Below are 23,334 nucleotides of genomic sequence, written 5' to 3' on the forward strand. Positions count from 1 at the left end.
ACCAGAAACAGGAATTTCTTAAGCTTTTCCTTCTTTCTTCACAGAAAGATTAGTTAAGCATGTGTGAGTGAGGAAGAAGGGAAATTTCTTAAGAAGGTCATTCCCAGAAATAATGCTGTGATCTGAGGGATTCAGAGATAAAGAGAAGGGTAAACAACCCTCAGGCCTTTGACACCAGGCTGACATAGCCTGGAAAGCTGAGCAGCAGTCTGAGAAGATTTTATCATCAGGTTATGATTCCAAGTGATTGACAAAGACAAATCAACGTTTTAACCAGGGTCTGTGTAGGAGGTAAGAATAAGCTCTTAAAAAGAACAAAGAGAAAAGAAAAGAAGGTTAATGAAACATTTATAGAATACATCAAAGAAGAAAAAAAGTAGAATGAAGCTCCAAAAATGAAAAATGAGCAGGATAGTGTTGGAATTAGTGTTGAATTTAGAGTATATTTTAAGAAAAAAAAAACAAGCTATATACATAATTAAGATTCAAGGTTTAATATGCAATTTTTCTATTCTTTGAATATGGAAATGATCCTATTTATTGCCAACTATCAAGTTCATAATTTTTAAAATTGGGGAAAATAAAAATAAATTCTGTTTAACTTTAGGCAGGGAGGGGGAAAGGAAGAAAATTGGTTGCTCTTTGTGTTTGCCTTAAAAAGATCCATAATATTTAATGTTTTCTTAATTAATTTAATTCAACAAGAATTTATTAAGTAGCTAATTTGCATTGGGATCCATGGTAGGTCCTAGGGACAAAGGTGTTTTTTTTTGTTTTTTTTTTAAAGGGAAACTCCTGATCTCAAGGATTCACATACTGCTCCTTAAGCTTAAGTATTTCTTTTTTTTTTTAATGATAGCTACATAACAGATGCTTAATAAATACATGTTGACTTAGTAAAAGACATATTTTTGTATAAATGAAATACCCCTGTATTGGATGTCAAATAGAGCACACACTTTAGTTTGAACAGCATGATTGTATCACCACTACTTAGAAACAATATATCTAAATTACAGAGGGAGCATTTTGAGAGCTGAAAGAGCCTTTCATAGGTCAAAACTGCAAAAACAGTCATCAAGAATATATGACAACCCTTAATACCAGAGTAAAGTTCTTCTGGGAATCTATACAAACACAAATCAATCTATATATATAAAAAAAGAGGGATTTGAATTCAAATAAAAAGGCCTCTAAGTTTAGAGCTGGGAGCTCCAGGTTCAAATTTCATTACTGATTCTTAATATCTTTGTGAGATCAAGCAAGTTGAACACCTCTGGGCCTCTGCTTGCTCATCTATAAAATGTAGAATGAGGCTAGATGACCTCAGTTCTCTTCTAGTTCTAAATCCCATGGTCCTCTGAGCCCATTAACTGGTTATTTGATTAAATGTAATTCAACAGACATTTAAGTGCTTTACAATATGATAGGCACTAAGCTAAGCTCTACAGATGCAATGATAAATAGGACACTACCCTTAACCTCACAGAGCTTACAAATGAGTAACAGAATTCAAGGGCAGCTAGATAGCACAGAGGATAGAGCATGAGGCCAATGGACAGAGACTAGAAAATTAGGAGGACCTGAGTTCAGATTTGACCTTAGGCACTTTCTAGCTATGTGGCTCTGGGCAACTCATTTAACCCCAATTGCCTAGCCCTTGCCAATATTGTCTTGGAACTGACACATACAGAAGGTAAAGGTTTAAAAAATAGAAGAATTCAGCTAGTTTCTTATCATGTACATGGAGCAATGATGTTCCAATGGATGGAGTGTTTGCCTCATCTGTAAAATGAACTGGAAAAAAAATGGCAAACCACTCCAGTATCTTTGCCAAGAAAATACAAAAAGGGATCTTGAAAAATGGACATGACTAAAACATCTGAACAGTAACAAAGTGAGTACAAAGAATAACTTGCATATGCCTGGAAAGGTTGAGTCAAATTGTGAAGGATTTTCATGGCAAAGAAAAGAACTCGTATATTATGTTATTAGATATTGTATATTATGTTAGAGACACTGGCAAGCCACTCAAATGCCTAGAGCAGGGAACTAACATGGTCACATCTATGATTTAGGAAATTTAACTTTGGTAGCTATATAGTGGATAGATTATAGAAGGAAGAGGCTGGAGCCAGAAAGAACAATAAGGAAACTATTAGAGTAATCCATCTGTGATGAGGGCCTGAAGCAAGGTGATTATGGAGTGATTAGAGAGAAGAGAATCAATGTGAAAGACATTATAGAGGTAGAATTGATGTATTTTGGTAACTTGTTGGGAATTATATTCCTAAGATCTGTGACTATATGATTCTATCTAAACAGTTTATTAGTTGTTTTCAGACTTTTGAGTCTCTATATTCCCTTAAACTCTCAAAACTACTGTGTACACCAAAGAAATTTTGGGTATGTTGTAATGATTGGTATTTATCATATTTGAAATTAAAAATGATAAATTTTTATATATTTATTTTTCATTAAAAAGAACATATTACGTGGTAACATGATATTTTAATGAAAAATAACTACTTTCCAAAACCAAATGTAATTAGTGGGAAGAATTACATTGATTTACCTATTTTTGCATGCTTCTTTAATGTCTAGCATAAAAATGCCCAGGGATGGCCATATCTGCTTTAGCTTTCAATATGTTGTGATAGATATATTGTTTCAGTTGAAGTATATGAAGGAAATCTGACCTCACACAGATATGAAGTTGCAAAAGGTAGAAAACTTTCATAGGAAAATGATGCCTATGCATTATTAAGGAAATAGTTTTTACCTTGCAGACCAGACCATAAAAGGATCTTAGGAACTCCAAGATCCTGTGGACCATGCCTTGAGTGCCTCTAATCTAAAAAACATGAAGTGGAATCACATTAATTAAATATCCTTTTATTATAACTTTTTTTAAGGTATTCTATATCCATGTGGCTTTTAAGTATGGGGGAATGCCTATCCTTATTAAAATGGCTCTTGCAAGAAGTTATAAAGGATTATCAGAGAACCAGTTATAAAAGATTAAACTCCTAAATGAAGAAAGACCATCATAGGAAAGTCATGCTACAAGTACAAAAATCCATCTCTCCAATCCAATCCAATAATTGTTTATTAAGCATAATGGTGTGCCATTATAAATAAAATTTAGGATAAATCACAGAGGGATAATATGAAGAAGATAAAACGATATGCCTAGCATTTATGTTGTGCTGACAGAACTTAAAAATCTTTTTCACATGGCAGTTAGAAATGGAGAAAGACCTATGACAGCCCGTACTCCATCTCTTAGATGAGAAAGAAAAAAAATACGAAACCCTATTTGAGAAAAATGAACTTATGTGATGAAGTTCAAAGACTAGACTATTACTGATGTTCCCTGAAAATATGAGCAGTCTCACAAGCAGACCAATATTTTTAAGGCAGTTCAAAAACTTCATAACCTGCTTAGTTGCCCCTAAACTGATAGTTAAGGACATTAGCTTGTACCACCTATTGTATTATTTCAAACTTTGCTCTAATGTGTACAGCATATTTTTTTAAATAGAATTCAGAGATTAGGCAAATTATAAACTGTTAATTAAAGCAATGAAAGCAGAGCCCAGTGTATATATTATACTCTAAAATTTATATTACTATCCAATAACTCCAAGTATTATATTTTATAAGATTTGTTAATAATCACTTGAAGTAGAAGAAAATAAGAACAAAAGTAAAAACCTGAGTTAAAACCACCTAAGTAAAATTCTCCTGCCTCTCACCTCACCCCACCTCCATAGCCACATTTCTGGGAGAAGAGAGAGAGGGCAGAGCTACACAAAACTTATATCCTCCCTACATTAGCACATAACATGAGGAGTATGGGAACCAGTGAAAGAGAGTTCTGGGGTTCAAAGTTCTAATTATACAACACATAAGTTCATCTTCATAAAAATTCTTAGATCAGTTTGGATTATACAATTTGGTCACACTTTTTAAAGGACGTAACATTTTTCTAATGAGGAAGAAACCATGGATTTTGTTCAGATACTGACCCAAAGATTGCATCATCTAGTTAGCTTCAAGTTTTGAAAGAATTCAAAGGAAACCAACTTATAGTGTGGCTTAACAGAAGGAACACATTACTTGAATTTTACTCCAGGCTTGGCTACCTTGGCCTTAACTTCTCTTGGCCTCAGTTTCTTCATCTGCAAATTAAAAGATTAGATTAAATTATTTCTGAGGTCTCTTTCAGTTCTACAATATCCTAGGATTCTCTGTGAAGTCAACAGTAACATATCTAAAAGGGGAAGTAAAGAAAAGGTGATATTGTGCATTCATTTCTATCATGGTACATCTTTAAGAATTCCTGGCTCTCTCCTAAAATTTACCCAGGGCCAACATGTAGCAGCAGCAAGGAAAAGGCACAAGAAGTCCCTGTATATTTCTTAAAAACAACAAAAACTTGAAGTGCTCTTGGAATAAACCCATACTCTCAAATTTACATTAAGCTTTACTTTATTCCACTCTTCCTTCTTTTATTCAATAGTTTTCACATCAGAGGGCTTTACAGAACTAGTACAGGCTCACAAGAATCAATCCTGTTAACAGGAGTCATGAATTTACTCTTTGGCCATACAAACTCTACAGTAACAGCCTGCTCTCCCATCTATCTGGATATACTTGTGGGAGAGTATGCCCCAAACTTTGGAGGTAAAGTTTTATACCAACTCTTCTAAATCTAACACCTTAGTAAATGCCCTTTGCTAAAAAAAAAATCTAGCTGATGGGAGGTAGTTAGGTGGCTGAGTAGATTGAGAGTCAGGTTTAGAAATGGGAAGTCCTGGATTCAAATCTGGCCTTTGACACTTCCTAGCTGGGTGATTCTGGACAAATCACTTAACCCCCATTGCCTAGTCCTTACTGCTCTTTTGCTTTGGAACCAATGCAAAGTATTAATTCTAAGACAGAAGATATGGGTTAAAAAAAAGTTAATTGGTGTCTAATGGTTGATCGAAATAGGAGGTACACTGGTGCAGGCTTATAAACAACAGTACTAGAAATCCAGCCCCTCCTATTTCCCTGAGTATGAGCAATCAACTCACCTTGGCACCTCCAAACCACAAATTGGAATGTGGATTGGGGTAGTACTTAACAAAGAGTGCCACACTAGTAAGAATAATTGACACGCTCTATCCATTGGTTAACCACACACTTAAAAACACTTTTTACCAATTGTTTTTTACATTCTAAAATTCAGATATACTCCCTCCCTCCCTCCCCAACCAAGATGATGAATGATATGTTATACCTATATTTTCATATAATACTTGGGGGCTCCAGATGACCAAAAATTCAGCCAAGGGAGGAAGGGGTAATCAAGTCCAAGGAACAGTTTATTGCCAGTTACGGTGATGACTCTTTTCCCTGTCAGGAATGAAGTCTTAGTCCTAGAACAAAAACTATGCTAATGCAATTATGATGGGGGTACATTCTTAGTAACACCCATGGGCACCCTTACTGCCTAATATTATAAGAATGAAAGGAGAGAAGGGTGTCTTTCTGAATTAGAAATCCTGCATTCCATAAGGGAATTGGAACTGAAATTATGGATTCATAGCAAGCCTACTATCATTCAGAAACATCATGATACAGAAGAAAGAGTACTAGATTCAGAGTCATAGGACTTTGGTTTAAATCCAAGGTTTGCTCTCTGTGTCATCCCAGAAAAATCACTTCTGTATTGTTTCTGGGCTCCCATTCCCTTCTATGTAAAATGAAGAAGGTGTTCTAGATGTGGTACCTTGGCAAGTCACAATAAATGCAGAGTACACAATGCATGTGTTAGTGCTTTTTAATTGTACTTTAACATTCAATGTGTCTGCTATTATGATTATTACTAGTATGATTGTTAATTATACTCATTTCAGATTGTCTACATCACTTACTGGCTAATGCAATGCTTGGATAATGCTTTAATTGTTTCTCTTTCCTGAACCCAGTACTAGCCTTCCCAAACTGTAGGGTAGATGACCTGAGAGATAGGTTGTCGTCTCTCAATTAATTACTTGAGGGTATTTTTGTGAAATGAATTGGAAGGGGTGTTATGTTGGAGATACCACATTTCCACTGACACATGCTCTCTGCTTCCCATACATATCCCCCACCCCAGTTATTTTCTCTCTCTTCTTCATTCTCCCATCCTCTAACCAGCTCTCTTACCCTACATTGTTCTTAATAAAACTGGGCTTTCTCACATAGATCATAGCCCTCCAGGGGCATGTTGTTCCTGTCTGCTGAAATGCTACAGTGATAAGCACTATATGAATAATTAGGGATGGTAGACCATGTGTGCAGGGTGTCATCAATATGCTAATGAAACTCAGCTTAACTTCTGCCTTTTCCTAGTATTCTGACAAACTGTCATATTTTTGTTTTCCTGAAACTGTAATAAGGGAGTAGACGAAAGCTGACAGCTGACTATTAGTTTTAACTCTCATAAAAGAGCTCTCAATAGTAACTGTACCAACAAGACATATGGTTGGACCAATTCAATTCAATTCCATGATACAATTCAGCAAATATTTTTTAAACACCTTCATTGTTATTGGTGTTAAGGAGGATATAAAGTTTATCCAAGGTCCAGATAATATCTTCAATGGATAGATAGCTAACATATATATATATATATATATACACATATATATGTAGACTTATATAGGTATGTATATAAAAGTTCTATAACACAAAATTATGCACAAGAGACCATAATAAGTGCCACTTAATGAAAAGGAGGAAAAAGTAATTAGTGGCAAAGAGGGAGGAGTGAGGACAAGGAAAAGTATCATAAAAGAGGTAGGATTTAAATTTAGCTTTTAAGAATTGATAGGAATCAAGAGGGCAAGATACAATTCAATTAAAGTATTTAGGATCCTAAAAGATAAAAGGCACAAAGGAAAAAGGCACAGAACAAATACAAAGGACAATGAGTAGTTTAGTTTCACTGGAGTAGAGACTATGTGGAAGGGATTGGGAGGTAGTATGAATTAGACAGAATGACACCGGATTGTAAAGAGCCCTATCTAAACAACAGGTAGAATTTTAACTTTATTTGTAAGTAGGACAGAGTCATTTAAAGTTTTTGAGCAGAGAAGAAACATGACCAGATCTATAAGTTATATATATATATATATATATATATATATAATATATAAAGATCTAAAATATATATATATATATATATATATATAAGTAAGGCAATATAAGTCTACTGAGGTAAGCATGGTTTTGAGAATATGAGAGTGAAGAGGAGAGATACCTTGGTTGAGGGAAATGGTAAAGAGGGTCTATACTAGAGTCATGGCAGCTGGATCAAAGAAGTATTTTTCCTGCCCATCTCTATAATTTTTTGGAACCAAAAAGTAAATAATGTATTAGTCATAGGGCTGAGAAAACCTCAATTTGATACCTGCTTCTGGTGCTTATCATCTGTGTGATCATTGGCAAATTACCATCTAAGCCTAATTTTCTATCTCTATATAATAGGGGAAAATATGGGACAAAGTTCCTTTAATGCAACAGGATGAACTAAGCCCATCATCAAAGCCAGTTACCAATGAAACATCTCCAGGCTGGACAACCCACAGCTCTTTCCTCTTCTATTAAAATAAAATTCTTAGTTCATAACATAAGGCAAATAACCACTTGCCCCCTCAAGTAGTCCATGCCAGAAATAAAGTAAGAAGCTCCCACATTATACAAACTTTAAAGTAAATTTTAAAGTAATTAGATAAATGGGGGGAAAGGAAAGCATCTGAATATCTTAAACATATTACCAGTCTTGAGTATGTCTTTCTCAATTCCATTTTTTCCATTACTTTATTCATGAGGTGGCATGTTTTTATCACTCTAGGCTCAGTACTAATGTCCTTGCTATCTCTGCTCTAAAAAGTTTCTATTCTCTTTGTAATATATGATAATTCTCTTTTTTAATTTATAGGGTGCCATGTATTATTCATTGCTGAGGCTTGGCTCATACTACAAATTCTATATAATTTTCCACATGTCATAAATGGTCATTTAAATTGAAATAAAAATAATATTCAACTAGTTCAGGTTCACCATATCTGGTGAATTATTCTCCCATTTTAAGATAATTTCCTGTTCACTTAACGTATCATTTATGGGGGGGATCTTTCTTCTAGACCCCTATAAGTAACAAGAACAGAAGACAGTATTTCATCTGAAAATAACTCTTAGGAACCTGAGAGATTGGTGATGATAATGGTCAGGAAGAGTTTTGTTGTGAAATATAGGGTGCATATTACTCCCAAAATGGTCCATTAAGAAGTTACAGCATAATGTATACATAGCATATAATTTCAACTTTCTTTTATTTTCAGTCCCAAACTCTTTGTTAAAATAATAAACTGACTTAGCTTTTTTTCTTACTTATATTTTGCTTTCTTGAAATTTTCTTTTGATTTTTCTTTTTGTGGATACCCACTTCATCTGAATAACTGAATTCCACGCTAAATTCTCTGACCTTTCCAGGGAACTTTTCTCCCTTAGAAGCAAACATATACCTCCCACTGAGGGCAATGAGATCTGAATGTCAATAATGAAGGGCATTATTTAGCCTGAGAGTAGCTTGGGGGCATTTAAAGACAGATTTTCATCTACAGGAGGGTGATTACTCTCTGGAAGAAGACAGAGAAGCATCAATTTACCCAATTCCAAATTCAGAATCATAAAATTTAGCAAACTAGCAAACACCAGAGGGTGCTTTGAAATTCTGTACCATGCCACTCATTCCTTGAAGGCATAGAAAAAAATTTTAAAGCATATATATGTGTATATGCACACATACACACATATATATATACATACGTACATATTCTATAAAGTAGTTTTGCTTCATTTCACTTATGTTACTATTAGTTTATGAATGAAAGAAACATATTAGCATTTGTGTATAAATATACCTGTGAAGATTAAATATAACTTTCCCCTGACTGTGAAAATGAAATTAACTCTCCCCTAATTGTGAAAATTTAATTGTAACCCCTGCCCATTTTTATATTTAATCACCAAAAGTACAAACACCCTACTTAAAGTTGAGTAGGGAGAGCTGTCCATTTTTAGATTTAATCACCAAAGGTGTAAATACCCTATTCACACTTGAGTAGGGGAGGTCTGTGATGCACATGTGCAATAGTGGCTGATGAATCAGAATTAAACTAATTTTCCCTGGGCAGCCTTAAAGCAAATCTTCAACTGTGATTGGTAGACATAAAATTAGAGAAGGCACAGGAAGTGATGTAAAAGAAAGTGTCTTTAAAAGGGAGTTGTGGTGTGCCTTAAACCCCTTTAGTAAGCTAATAAATCCTATAGATTTTTCAGAAAAAATAAATAAATAAATAAAAGGGGGTTACAACTTCTTGAATGGAGTTTTTTACTTGGAGTTCTACTAGGAGTTGAATTTCCTATGAGAGGCAGTTTTTCATTCTTTGGAGTGGAGTCTGGAAAAGAATCTGCTGACTGGACCTGAGACCCTGTTCCTGGTGAGGCTGCTCTTATATCCTTTGAACTGACACAAGGTGAGTGAAAAGGCTGACTCCTTTCCTGAATTATTCTGAAAAAAAAAAAACTAGCCTCAGGAGAGACCTACTGCTTGAGAAAAACTTCCCCAGGTCCTCTACTTTGCCGAGGCCAACTAAGAACTAACTCTCCCTGCCCAGGTTGAGCCAGGGATCCGGAGTAAATTACTTAGTGCTTAGGCTAGATATCTTACCCTATCCTCTCTCTGATATTCTTACTTCACTCTTTCTATATTTTGTAAATAAATTATAAATAAATCCCTTTAGAATAAATTAAATTCCCAGTGACCCTATTTTAAATATAATCCAGTTCAACCTTTTTATATAATTAACCCTTTTGTTCCCTTACATACCTCAAAATTAAAATAATATGAGATAGTTAATTAACTGGTAGATTAATTGAGGCCAGAACAAAAAAAAATCATTAATTATTTGGATCTTATAAGAGAGGCACAGTCCCAAAGAAGAACAAGAATGGAATAACTTTGGTGAGGGCAGGAAAATCTCCTAATCTCATCATCTTTTCATCTTCTTAACTCAGGTATGGATATCCCTTTCTATCCACTGAAATCACATGCAGTATGGCTTTCCTTATATTCTTGGGCACACACACAAAAAAAAAAAACAGATTCAACACTTCTGCTAACTAAAAGTTACTACTCAGAGTTCTCATCAATTTTCTGAAGCACTAAATGCAGCACAGATTATCCCTATTGTGAACTATAAAAAGTCAAATGTTATCTTGTTTCCAGGTCACCTCTTTTTCTCTTGGAAAACATTCTCTTTTAGAAATTTATTTTACTTTATTTTTTTAGTGATTACTCTCATTGTTGTAACAAGCACATGGGTTACATAATTGCAAAAGCAAAAGATGAGGAATCAGAGTGTTTGGCACTGCTTCAAACAGGCTGTTTGACCTTCAGCAAGTTATTCAATAAATGGTCCTAAGTTTCCCAAACTATGCAATTATATTCAAAATACCTTTTAACTCAAAACAAAACAACCCCCCTACCAAAAATTTGTGATTCACTTCCACATATGAAGATATAGTCTACACATATCTTTCAAGATTTAAGGCTTTTATAATGTGCTTTTACCTGGTGATGACTAATATACTATAAATATTTTATGGAAGGAACTAGAGATATTCAGACTGTAGAACAGAATATATAAAGAGATACACATTCTGAGGAATACTTTCCCCAACTCCTTCTCAGTGCGACATCTTCCATATCTATCATCTTAGGAATTATAGAGATATCTACTTATATATGAGGATAGAGAATGGTTCCATTGTTTGATTACATCTTTTCATTTATGTTGTTTTTATGTCTCCATTAAATAGTCTGCCATTGGTCCTTTAGCTTTTGCATGGTCCGCAAAACCATGACTTGGAATCACTTCCATAATGTATGTATAGTATCATAATATTATTTGTCAACAATTTCTATAATAAATAAAAGTACTTACAATAACCAAATGAGATAAGTTATATAAAATATTAAGCAAAAAACTTTAGAGCAAATTATGAGATGGATAGGCTAAATGATTTGTGGAGGGTAGGAGGGGAAAGAGGGACTCCTAATTTCTCCAAATTACATTTGAAGCCAAGATGGTTGCCTCTTTTTGATGAAAGAACATTTTATTATATCTATACTTTCAAGCATCTGGAGTTACTAGAAATAAAGTGGAGCAAGCCCAACAATGGACTATTTTCCCTGAAAATTGCCTTTTGATGTGCCATCATTATTTTATTATTTCCCCATATGGCTTTATAATTCAGTCCTGTGTCTGAATTTACATTATGGAATGTAAAATGAAGATTTGAGTCCCAGACTTCAATTCCCCAGGAGTCCTTGGTACTTCCCAGAATTCCCTATAATCTCACCTGAGTCCCCACCTGGGCGAGATTACATTTTGTATTTAAACTGGCTGTAATGCCTACTTTGGCTCTCTCTTCCTCTACTCAGCAATTGCAACATGTAGTGAGTAAAATGTGAATGGGCTAATCAGTCCTAGGCACATGGTTTATTATTTCGTATCCTTGATTTCTAATAATCTTTAATGAACTTCATAAAATATAATATTTTTATCAGTAGAGACTAATTTAATTTTTTACAGTTACGAAGCCTGAATTGGGAATTAAGACAGTGGTTTGAATCTTAGCTCTGCTATTTATTTCCTTTGTAATCATGTACAATTCATTTCTCTCCATTAGGCCTCAGTTTCCTTAGCTGTAAAACAAGAAGATTCGACTAGACGATTTCTAAATTTCTTTCCAGCTCTAATTATTACAATTCAAAGATTTGATTTGTCCATTAACATGCGAATGCCTATGCACATAGCTTAAAACCTTTACCTTCTGTTTCAAATGAGAAGTATCAGGCAAATTGACACTTTTGAGAAAGAGATCTTTTAGGTCACTCAAGTTGTTTATAGAGATTAATTATAGAGAACTTTTCAATATCTTAAACAAAACTACATGAACATTCAATTCCCATCCAAGTTAGATATTATCTCAGGTGGATAGGGTATAATGATGTAATGGATACAGTTGAAAATTCTATAATACAGATTCTTACAATTGACTTTGGATTAGAGCCAATGTGAAAAAATGTTGACATTATCTTTAGGATGGCATTCTACTTTGAATATGAAATGAAGTTTTGATGTCTATATCCTAGCTCTATCACAGAGAAGGGGTTAAAGTTGAGGTAGTGGTATGTCATGTTGCAGTCAACCCAGAGATGTGTTGGAGCCAGTCAGTACCAGATAAGCCAATTAAATTTTAAATATGAGCATTTTATATCTTATATATTGAGAAATATTAAAGATCTGGGCTTGATTCATTGTTTTATTGACCATCTAAACATAATAAAGTAATAGAAAAGTGTCAAAAATGAAGATTAAAATTTAAAAGTATGTCATGCATGCTTTTTTCTAGAAAGCTAGTTATTAGACATTTACCAGAAAATCCCTGTAGACAACAGGTAAGAAGTGGTAGCTCTTTAGTATAGCACAGACAGTAGTATGTTTTACTTCTAGGATAGGATATATAGGATATATAAAAAATATAGATATTTTTATTATATTCAAGTGTATATGTGTGCATTTGTGGTTGTTGATTCATTCAACCACATCCAACTTTTCATGGACTATCCATGGGTTTTCCTTTGCAAGGATTTGGGAGTAGTTTTTTCTTTCTTTCTCCAGTGGACACTTTTTGTTGGACAGTCAGAGGTTAGGTGACTTTCCCAATGTCACAGTTAGGAAGTGTCTGAGGATGGATTTAAACTTAGGTTTTCCTGACCAGGCCCAATGCTCTTAACTACTCAACCATCACAGGAGGTAGATAGACAGACAGACAGAGGCCGAGAGACAGAGAGAGAGATAGATAGATAGATAGATAGATAGATAGATAGATAGATAGATAGATGGATGGATGGATAGAGTAAACATTAAAATTAAATCTCAATAATAATATGATATTTTAAGAGATTTATTAATGATCACTCGAAATCAAGGAATAAAGAAGATACAAAATAAAGACCACATGCCCATGGCTGGTTAGCCATTTTTTAGTCAACCCCACTCACCACCATCAATGCTGATTCTACAACAAAAAGAGGGAGCCTACAAAGCACGCACCCTTTATCCTCTGTCTACAGGAAGTATGTAATGACAGGAAGTCAGTGGGCTCTTGGGATATGTAGTTTAGGGTAACAGATTTTCAATCATATATTCCCCCCCTGAGACCTATGGAAGACTAGTCTCTCCAGTGGGTCGTGTAAACATATCAACTTTGAAATTGCAATAATTTGAGGATAAGAGGAAAAGAGAACAAAACCAATAATTGCTAGGTGCATTGACAAAAAGCCAGTTAGGGGGCAGTCCCCCTTTGGCATAAGAGTAAACATGCAAATTAAATGTTTAATCAACCTTCAGTTCAATCAACCACACCCAAAGTTCATTCTGGATCTTCTTGATGTAGCTTGTAGTCTGTGGAGGCATTTTCATGGTGCATTCTAAGAAGAGTTCATTTTCTGAATTTGGAGAGGTAGCATGTTTCTTAACCTAAAATTACTCTCAAAAAGAATTTAAAATTTGAAATTTAAAATAGCAATAATAAATTCCCTCCTGAAGAGGGTATTGAAAAATACAGGGATCACTTAGGGATACATGGGTAAGTTAGGAGGTATATGAATCAATTGGCAAGAGAAATAAAAAATATTTTAAAAATTCAAATAAAAAAATAAGTTCTGGATGAAATAAAGACTATCAAAGTCTTATTTTTTAAAATTCTAAGTAAAGGAAAAATAGATCCATAATAGGTCATTGAAGAAGGCCCAATTAAAATGATTTAAACAATTATGCATTTACCCAATCAGTTGCCAGGACTATAGAAAGTTCAACACATCATAAAAGACAGAAAATGGACTAGATTATAGGAGCCAGGTAGGAGCCAAATTTGAGATACTTGGTAGAATGTAGGAGAAGGAAAACCTGCTTTTAACATGTGTTAAACAACTGGAACCTCAAACTCCAAACAAGTTCAAATCCTCTTGTCTTGGCTCAAAATTTTCATGAATCCCATTGAGATTGGTTGGTCTCTTTGACTTTGTGCTCAATAGGCACTATGCAGTTTAGCTTTGTGCTTCTTTGGCACTGTGCAATGGCTCTTTTTGTATTCTCTTGTTTTGGGATCAGACAGAATCATTAAGCAAAGGCCCATAATTCTTTATTAAGCAATCAGTGGCACCATTTTTAGTCTCAAGCTTTTGGGACATGCCTTGACATTATAGCAAATATATTTTAAACTTATATTACTGCAAAATCAAAAAAGTTAAAGAAAATCGTCTCAATGCTGGTGCCATGTGCTTCAAATACAAAACAGAGAGAAAAAATGCAAGCAAAAACAATAATAAAAGAGTTTTAAAAACCAAAAAAGCTAAGGAATTATAGAATACAAAGGTTTCTCACCAAAAATGAGATCCATTTCCTCTTCAAACCTGACCATGATCCACTCTGAGTACAAGCAAATAAGTTTCACAAAGAAAAGGTTTTTTTTATAAAGAACAATAGTACAGCATGTAATGCACATTCAGAAAGAATCAAAATCCACAAAATTATAATAGCCTATTTAATGACAATAGCAAGCAAACCCACGATCATATTTCATATAAGTTTCTGTATGACCAAATAAAAGGATATTTGTCACAATTTTTACAGACAGCAAATCTTTCAACCTTGGCAAGTATATTTTTTTCAAAAACTTAAATGCCAGTAAAACAATTTTTCACTATTTTCAATGCTATATGTTCTTATCTTTTCACTTTGGCATGCCTTGACCTTTTTCATTTGTTTTGTTTGCTTAAACTTGTTGGTACATTTTGTTTCAAAACAACAGATAATTCCAAAAAAACCTCCCAAGCCCCTTTACAAAGTACATTCTCTGAATAATAGTTAGACTATTGATTTCTCACAGAAATGAGGGATGTGCCCTTTTAGCATTAATATTGTAGTTCAAAGAATTTTCTCTTCTAGTTGCCATCATTTAAATTATCGTAGTCACCACATGTATTGTTTTGGGCTCTGTTTTCTTCATTCATTATCATTCCATATATCTTTCTATGATTTTTCTGAGTTCTTCACACTCATCATCCCTTATGGCACAGTGATATTGTATTATATTTGTATGCCATAATTTTTTCAACTAATCTATAATTAGTGTATTTTAGTTCCATATTTTTATCACTTTTTGGGGGGGGGGGGACTAAGCATCTAATTGCATTGATATATGTGAGTTCCAAGTGAGGAACTTCCTCTTCCCACCTTAAGTTGTATTAAGTACAACTTATCCTCAGAGAGTTGCCTGGGACACTGAGAAAGGTTGTTGTTTTTTTTTTTAATTTATGTATTTGTTTGTTATATTACAATTCTCAAGAATCTCTCACCTTCCCTACCCTCCCCATAAAAAAGACATACCCAAATATAAAATTGTCTTGCTATATATCTATTATATTATCTCTTTCTCTGAAGGTACACATACACTAGTCACTCTTCAAACAATATTTCCATTGATATTCTCTTGGTTTTGCTTATTTCACTTTCATGTAAATCTTGCATTTAAAAAATTAATCTGGTAATTGTTTCTTACATCACAGTACTATTCCATCGCAATCATATACCACATTAAAACAACAAATGACATGGAATACAATAATTTGAAGAACAAAGGATCTGGGTTTACAGCAAAGCTGGGTATCATCATGCAAAAAAAAATAATTATCTAAATAAAACTGACTAGAAAATTTGATCTACAAGAATGAGATGAAACATAAGATGATAAACATGAAAGATCAATTATAAAGGACTTAATAAGGTCAAAATGTCTACTCTTCATATGGGAAAATGGTACCTATTCATCTTAAGAATTATATCATTAATTGAGTAGTTTGGAAGAGTATATAGAGAGAGACACTGATGTCTAGTTGAATATAATGAAATAAATCAATAAATAAAATAAAATAAAATTGGAAGAGTAAGGATAAAGTGGAATAATTATCTCATGTAAAATAGGCATGGATAAAATAAATATTATATAAAGGAAAGGGTAATGGAGGGCTGGTGATACTAGTACCTTATTCTCATCAGCTCTGGGTAAAAGAAGAAATAACACATACATATAGAATGGTAAAAACTTTCTTAACTTATAAGGAAATACATAGTAGGAGATGTAGATTAATAAAAAAATAAGGCAAGGGGATATAATTAGGAAGGGAATACTATAGGAAGACAAGGAGATAAGAGAGGGAATAATAGAGGTCATTCATATTAATAAATATAAAACTAATGAAGCTGAGATTAGAAGGAAAGTAGAAAATTGGAGAAAATATTTATAGGCAGTTTCTCAGATGGAGGTCTTATATCTAAAATACATAGTGAATTTTGTCAAATTTATAATATGAGTCATTCTCTAATTAGAAATGGTCAAAAGACATAAATGGGCAGTTTTGGGGTGAAAACATTAAAGCTATATATAATCATATGGAAAATGCTATAGATTATTATAAATTGGAGAAATATACATCAAAACAACTCTGAGATATCATCTCACACCAATTAGATTGGCTCAAATGATAAATGAACAAAATGACAAATGTTAGCGGGAACACTAATACTGTTGGTGGAACTATGGACTCATCCAACCATTCTGGAGAGCATTCTGGAATTGTGCCCAGAGTTATAAAACTGTGTACATCTTTTTGCCCAATAATGCCATTATTAGGTTTATTTCCTAAGGAGATCAGATGAAAAGAAAAGAACCACTATATTATAAAATATTTATGGCACTGAGAAATTAAATGACTTACTAAAAAGTCACACAATCAATATGTAGCAGTTACCCCAAGAATTGAATTCTTCTTAATTCTGAAGCTCACTAAGTCATCCTATTTAGCTATGAATATTTTTGTTCATTTTTTTCATCAACAACATTCTTTAGAAGTGGAATTTCTTGGATAAAAGTCTATCAACAACAATAATTTTCTTTGTATAATTCCAAGCTATTTTACCACATGGTTGAATATATTCATAAGTCAACCAGTAACAAATTAACTTGCCTAATTTTCTAAAATCTCGCAGAAGGATCATCAAGTAGGCTAGTGTCACTTTTACTCTTATTGAAGAATACAAGGAGAGGAATAAGGAATAAAAGGAAGAGTTTTGAAAGTAAACAGAATTTTTTATTTGATCTTGAAGATAATAGGAAACCACTGGAATTTATTGAATGAGATGGTGGCCTAATCAAACCTGTACTTTAAGAAAATGATAACTTTGACAGGTGAGTGGAAAATGGAATGGAGCAGGTAGAGACTTGTAAAAGGGAGATCAATTAGCATATTATTACAGTAGTCCAGTTTTGAGATGATAAGGACTTTGATCAGGGTGATGATGGTATCAGAAGAGAGAAGAGGTCATGTATGGGAGATGCTATAAAAGTAGAACTGACAGTATCTCCACACTGATTGGCTATGAAAAGGTGAGAGAGTAAAGAGTCCAGAGTGACATGTAAGTTGTTAACCAGAGTAACTGGGAGAATGGCAGTACCCTTGCCAGAAATAAGAAAGTTAGGAAGAGGGGAGTGTTTGGAGGAAAGATGCATTCAGTTTGTAACATTTTGAGTTTAAGATGTCTATGTCTATCCAGTTCAAAATGTCTAAAAGGCAATTGGATGTGGAGGATGGAAGTCAGGAGGTAAGTTTAAACAGGATAAGCATATCTGAGAGTCATCCATACAGAGATGATGATTGGAATAGAAAGAGTTGATGAGATCACCAAGGGAAATAAACATAGAGGGATAAGAAAAGAAGGCACAAAGCAAAGCACTGGGAGATTCTCCATCGTGAGTGGAAATGGCATGGATTAATATCTAAAAATGGAGACAGTGGAGTGACCAGATAGGTAGGAAGAAAACCAGAAGAGAACAGTGTCATGAAAACCTGTAGAGAAGAAAGTATCAAGAAGAGAAAGATGTTAATAGGTGCAGAGAGGTTAAAAAAAAAAAACCTAGATTAAGAAAAGGCCCTTGAATTTGGCAATTAAGAGATCATTAGTTGGATTACTATTGTTCTGTAAGAAATGACAAGCAGGAGGAGCTCAGAAAAAAAACTAGAAAGATGTACACAAACTAAATCAGAATGAAATATTCAGAAGCAGGAGAATGTTGTGCAGTAACAGGAATACTTTACAAGGAACAATTGTGAACCACAGCTATTCTCAGCAATACAATGATCTAAAACTATCACAAAGGACTCATAATTTTCAAAATGTCATCAATTTCTAGAGAACTGAGTCTGAATCCAGACCAAAGCAAACTTTTTTCACTTTCTTAATTTTTTTTCTATTTGATTTCCTACCCCAAAAGGATTAATATCAAAAATGTTTTACCTGATTGCACATATAAAATCTATGAGTTTGCTTATCATTTCAAGATGGTTAGGAGTTTGGGGGGAGGGAGGGAGAGAGAGAATTTGAGACTCAATATTCTTTGGAAAATGTTGGAAACCATTTTTTCATGTAATTGGGAAACAAATTAATTTTTTTTAAAAAAGAGATCATGAGTAACTTTGAAGACAAAAGTCTGTTGCATCTGGCTAGAAGTCAGATTCCAGAGTTAAGAAGAAAGTGAAAGGAAACAAAATAGCATTTATTGTAGAGAGCCTTCTCAAGGAATTTGTCATTTGAAAGTAGGAGAAATTTAGGGCAATAGCAAGAGAGGATGGATAGATTAAGTGAAATTTTATTGAGGATGGGGGAAAAATTAACATGTTGTAGGGAGTAGTGAAGCAGCAATAGAGAGGGAACAACTGAATATTAGCAAAACAATAGGGAATAAAAACCCAAATTTGGATCAGGAAGGGTCAGACAAAACTAAAATGACTGAACCACAACAAATCTATTCAAAGATGATCTTAGCCTTAATGGTGCCATCACCCACACATGTTCCTCTTTCATATTCTTGAATGTGAAAATTCCCCTATTTTTGATCCCTAACCCTTTTCTTTATCCTCACCATAATTTCCATTATCTCTATCCCTCATTTCTTTCCCCAGTCATTCCTCCTAAACTAGCTATAATATCCCCACTTCCCTAACTCTGTCCCATGGTTCAATTAATACTGGTCTATTATCCAATCCATCCTCTGCTCAGCTGCTGAAGAAATTCTGCTGAAGCATAAGTCTGATTGGATACCAACCCCCTCCCCTATATACAACACAATAAACTCCAGTGATTTCCTATTACTTCCAGGATCAAACATATTAACTCTTGTTTGGCATTTAAAGCTCTAAAACCTTTCCTCCTACTACCTTTTCTGGATTCTCACACTCTATTCCACATATTCTATGATCTAGCTACATTTCATTATTTGCTATTCCTTATACGCAATATTCTCTCTCCCATCTTTGACCTGTACCTTTGTATATGTCTTTATGTTCTTTCTCTATTCCTTAATGCTCTTCCTCCTTATCTCTGCCTCAGTTCCCCTATATTCCCTCAATACGTAGCTCCAACAGCAGCTTCATAAAATTGTTTTCCATTACTGCCCTCTTCATCTAATCCCCCCCTGCCAGCGCCAACCCCTCTAAGATTCATTTCCATATCTGTATGTGCCTACTATTTAAATGGTATCTTTCCCATTAAAATAGGAGCCCTTCGAGGATAGTAACTGGTTTGTTTGGTTATCATTGTTATTGTTGTTGCATTACCTATTTTCTTAACATCAGTGTTTAACTTAGCACCTGGTGACTTTCTTTTGGGGGCTTGCCCAGTTCATTGGCCCAATGTCATTGTTAATAATAATGAAAGCTTTGACTTACTCCATTTCTTCCATTGGTAGGCAGTCTAAAGTCTTCCCTTTTGCAGGGTCTCACCATATTGGTGCCAAATAGTGCAGATAACTGATTTTCATCCCTATTACAGCTCAGAACTCCTGTACTCAAATGATCCACCAGCTTCAGTTTCCTCAACAGCAAGGATTATGAGCAAGAATCACTATACCTAAGAATATATTTTTTTATTATCAGGCAAAAAGACCATGGGCAAATAATCCCAAATAAGAAAGTTATCAATTATATTCATTTTAATACTCATATTTATGAAACTCCTACTGGCCAGAACTTAGTTTTCATTTCTTAAAACCCTTGCTCAACCTAAGGAAGTTTGCTTTTTATAAGTAGGAGTTTCTAACCAATAGATATGCAATTTTCCAAAGTATTTCTTGTATACATACAGGAACTGTGTCTGCAACTTCTTTGTACTCCCTATAATGTTTGGCAAAAAGTTATTCAATAAATATTTGTTTGTTGGAATATTAGTGCTTATCCCTTTTTTCTTTTTTTTTAAACTTATGATATAGAGCAAGTCATAACATCTCTTAAGCTCTTTTTGTGTCGGTCCTACAGGAGAATATTAATATATTAACTGCATTTCTATACAAAATTAAGCATCATAATAAAAGAGAATAAGTATTTTATATGCCAGGCACAATGATAAGTGATTTTTACAAATATTATCTCATTTGATCCTCGCAGTAGGTAAGTGTTATGATTAATTCATGGGGTGCTCAGGGAGGGGTAGTATCTCTGGTGTGGAGGGCTTGTCGTGCCCTCCTAGGGCAGCTTTCCAGCCTTTGACCCCCACATGACACCCAGCTCTCACTTGTGGCTCCCAGTAGTTGCTAGCATGCGGCAGCAGCCACACCCCGGGCAACGGCTTCGACAGGCCAGTTAAACCTTGTGAGGGTAGCCATCAGGTCATCGACCCCTGGTGAACCAGGGCTTTGCTCACCCAGCATGTGAAGACTGCTTCGGCGGAAAAGGAGGAAGAAACCAATAAGAAGGTTCAATGGCTGAGATGGTGATGCAGCAAAGCACTGTGGAGTGCTTAGGGCGTGTTGGAGCACAAAAGACAACATGGCCATCCAACACAGCTGAGGAAGTCTCCAGATGTAACAATTTTTCGTGCCAATGGACCCAGGCTTCCAAGGCCGAAAGAGTGAGACTTTTCCACTTAAATCTCTTTCACACACAAGTATCTTTGTGCACAGTCATCTTTGTGCACACTCACAGTTGAAAAAAACTGAGGTAAACATAGGTTAAGTAACTTTTAAAGTCACATAGCTAGTAAGTGTCTAAGATCAGATTTGAACTTAGGTCTTCCTGATTCCAGGTCTAACATTATATAGATACAATTTTGATTTCTGGAAAAGAAATGTTTTTGAATCCTCCTTAAAGTTGCCTCTTCTAAATACATTTAGGACATAATATTTAAATAATATTTCATTGTATATAAAAATTATAATCTTCCAAATGTCAGTAAATTCATGTTATGAACATTCTCATCATAGAAGATAAAATGCCCGTCTTTAATAGACTTTTGTTTTGAAATTTTCTTTTGTTCAACTTTGTCAACTTTTCATTGAATGTGTCATTAAAGACATCAATAACAAAAACAAGACTTTCAAAATGAGGTTACTCGACTTTAATGAATGCCTTTAAATTGAGAGGGCTATTAGAATAAAAGTAAAACCATATAAATAACTTTTTTAAAACATAGTTAATATAGATTTCATCTATTTTACTAATTAGAGAAAAGAAAATTCTGCTTCTTTTCATCAAGTTTTGGTTGCTACAAGTGTTTAAGGAAGAAAACAAGAAATCAAAGTGGCCATTGGTGCCAAGATTATGATAGTTGGATCTGCAATAAATGATGTTTTTAGCAGTAAATATACCCAATGATGTAGCACAGCAAGATGGGAAAGCTGAAGAGAGTAAAAAGAAACCACTTTGTAGGCAAAAGCAACACTTAAATGTGTTAGATAAAGGGAAACCTAAAGACATGATGCCTTCTCTTAAGGGTGCCCAGGAATGACTGCCAACAAGACATTTATCAGGCAAGTACAATAAGATAGGAGGAAAAGTTAGTTTCTCCTTTAAACTAGAACAAAACCACTTGTGGAATCCACTAAAGAGCAAACTAGAAAATTACCCATGAACTCCATTAAAAATGTGGTCAGTGAATTTATTGAAGGACATGAAATTACTACAGGATAGCATTCCATTTGGATCCCACTGAAGCCTCAATACATTTACTGGATGTATTAGATTACAACTCAGTTTGTGGAGGCAATCAAAGATGCTGCACTAGGAAAATGGCAGTATTTTTTAAAGCACTTTCATCTTTGGAACAGGAGACTGACCCAAAGTGAAGGACATGGATAGGAGAGGCCAGCAGTATGTCCAGCTTTCATTATCCTGGAACTTTTATTAATTTTAACATTAGAAATTATTGACTGAAGCCAGAGGTGATGGACTTTCACCATTAGTTTACTTTTAAACTCCTTCCCTTCAGTAAGCTTCAAACCATATTTAATATGAATATGGTGAAAATCAACCAATTTTCACTAAAAATGTGTGTTTTGATCCAAATATTCAAACTGGAGACCTATTTTTGTTTAGATTAATACATAAAGGCCAAATTTAGAATGTTACTATTTGATACATAAAGAGACTCTACCAGGATACTGCCAAGATTCCTTCTTTAACATTGACAGGTAAAAATTGGAACACCTCTTTGATAGCATGCTATGGATACTATTAATAATTAACTTTCACTCTATCTGGACATAAAAACTTTATTTAGAAATACTTCTGTGTACTTTTCTTGAATGATTTCCAGAAGAGTATTCAGGCTTTTCTAATTTTTTTCCTAATATTTCTAGTTTTCTAATATTAAAGCTTTTATTAAGCATTTACAAAGTGCCAGGTCCTGTGCTAAGTGCTGGGGACACAAACACAAGCAAAAATCAAAGATATCTCCTGTTCTCAAAAAGCTTATATCTTAAGGGATAAGACAACATTTTATAGGGAGCTAAAAAGTGCGGAGGAAATAGGAAGCAAAAATATATAAATGCAAATGAGGGAGGTAGAATGTTGGTGAAGACTTGAGTCCAAAGCAGAACCAGGAGAAAAAATAGTGACCCCAAATTTTATTGAAATCTTTGTTTCAAACCATTCATTTCTGTAGTATCTGTGATTTTTTTTTCTGTGAGCTTTTTTAAAAAGTATTTTTCTTACTCTTTCTTGGTCATTATTTAACTTTGTTAGTATATTTCTATTTTGATCAGTCAGTCATATTAATCATCTTTTCTTCATACTTCTCTTTTGTCTAAGCCTTAAAATCAAAGGAGAGAGATTTT

General features: G+C 34.2%; 1 pseudogene; it reads left to right on the forward strand.

The window, feature by feature from the left end:
- LOC100619816 (ubiquitin domain-containing protein UBFD1-like) overlaps window positions 1-22,357 on the forward strand; it is a 101,126-nt pseudogene extending 78,769 nt beyond the window's left edge.
- Window positions 22,358-23,334: the final 977 nt, after the last annotated feature.

The sequence above is a fragment of the Monodelphis domestica genome, chromosome 4, assembly GCF_027887165.1.
Source record: "Monodelphis domestica isolate mMonDom1 chromosome 4, mMonDom1.pri, whole genome shotgun sequence".
Classification (NCBI taxonomy): Eukaryota; Metazoa; Chordata; class Mammalia; order Didelphimorphia; family Didelphidae; genus Monodelphis; species Monodelphis domestica.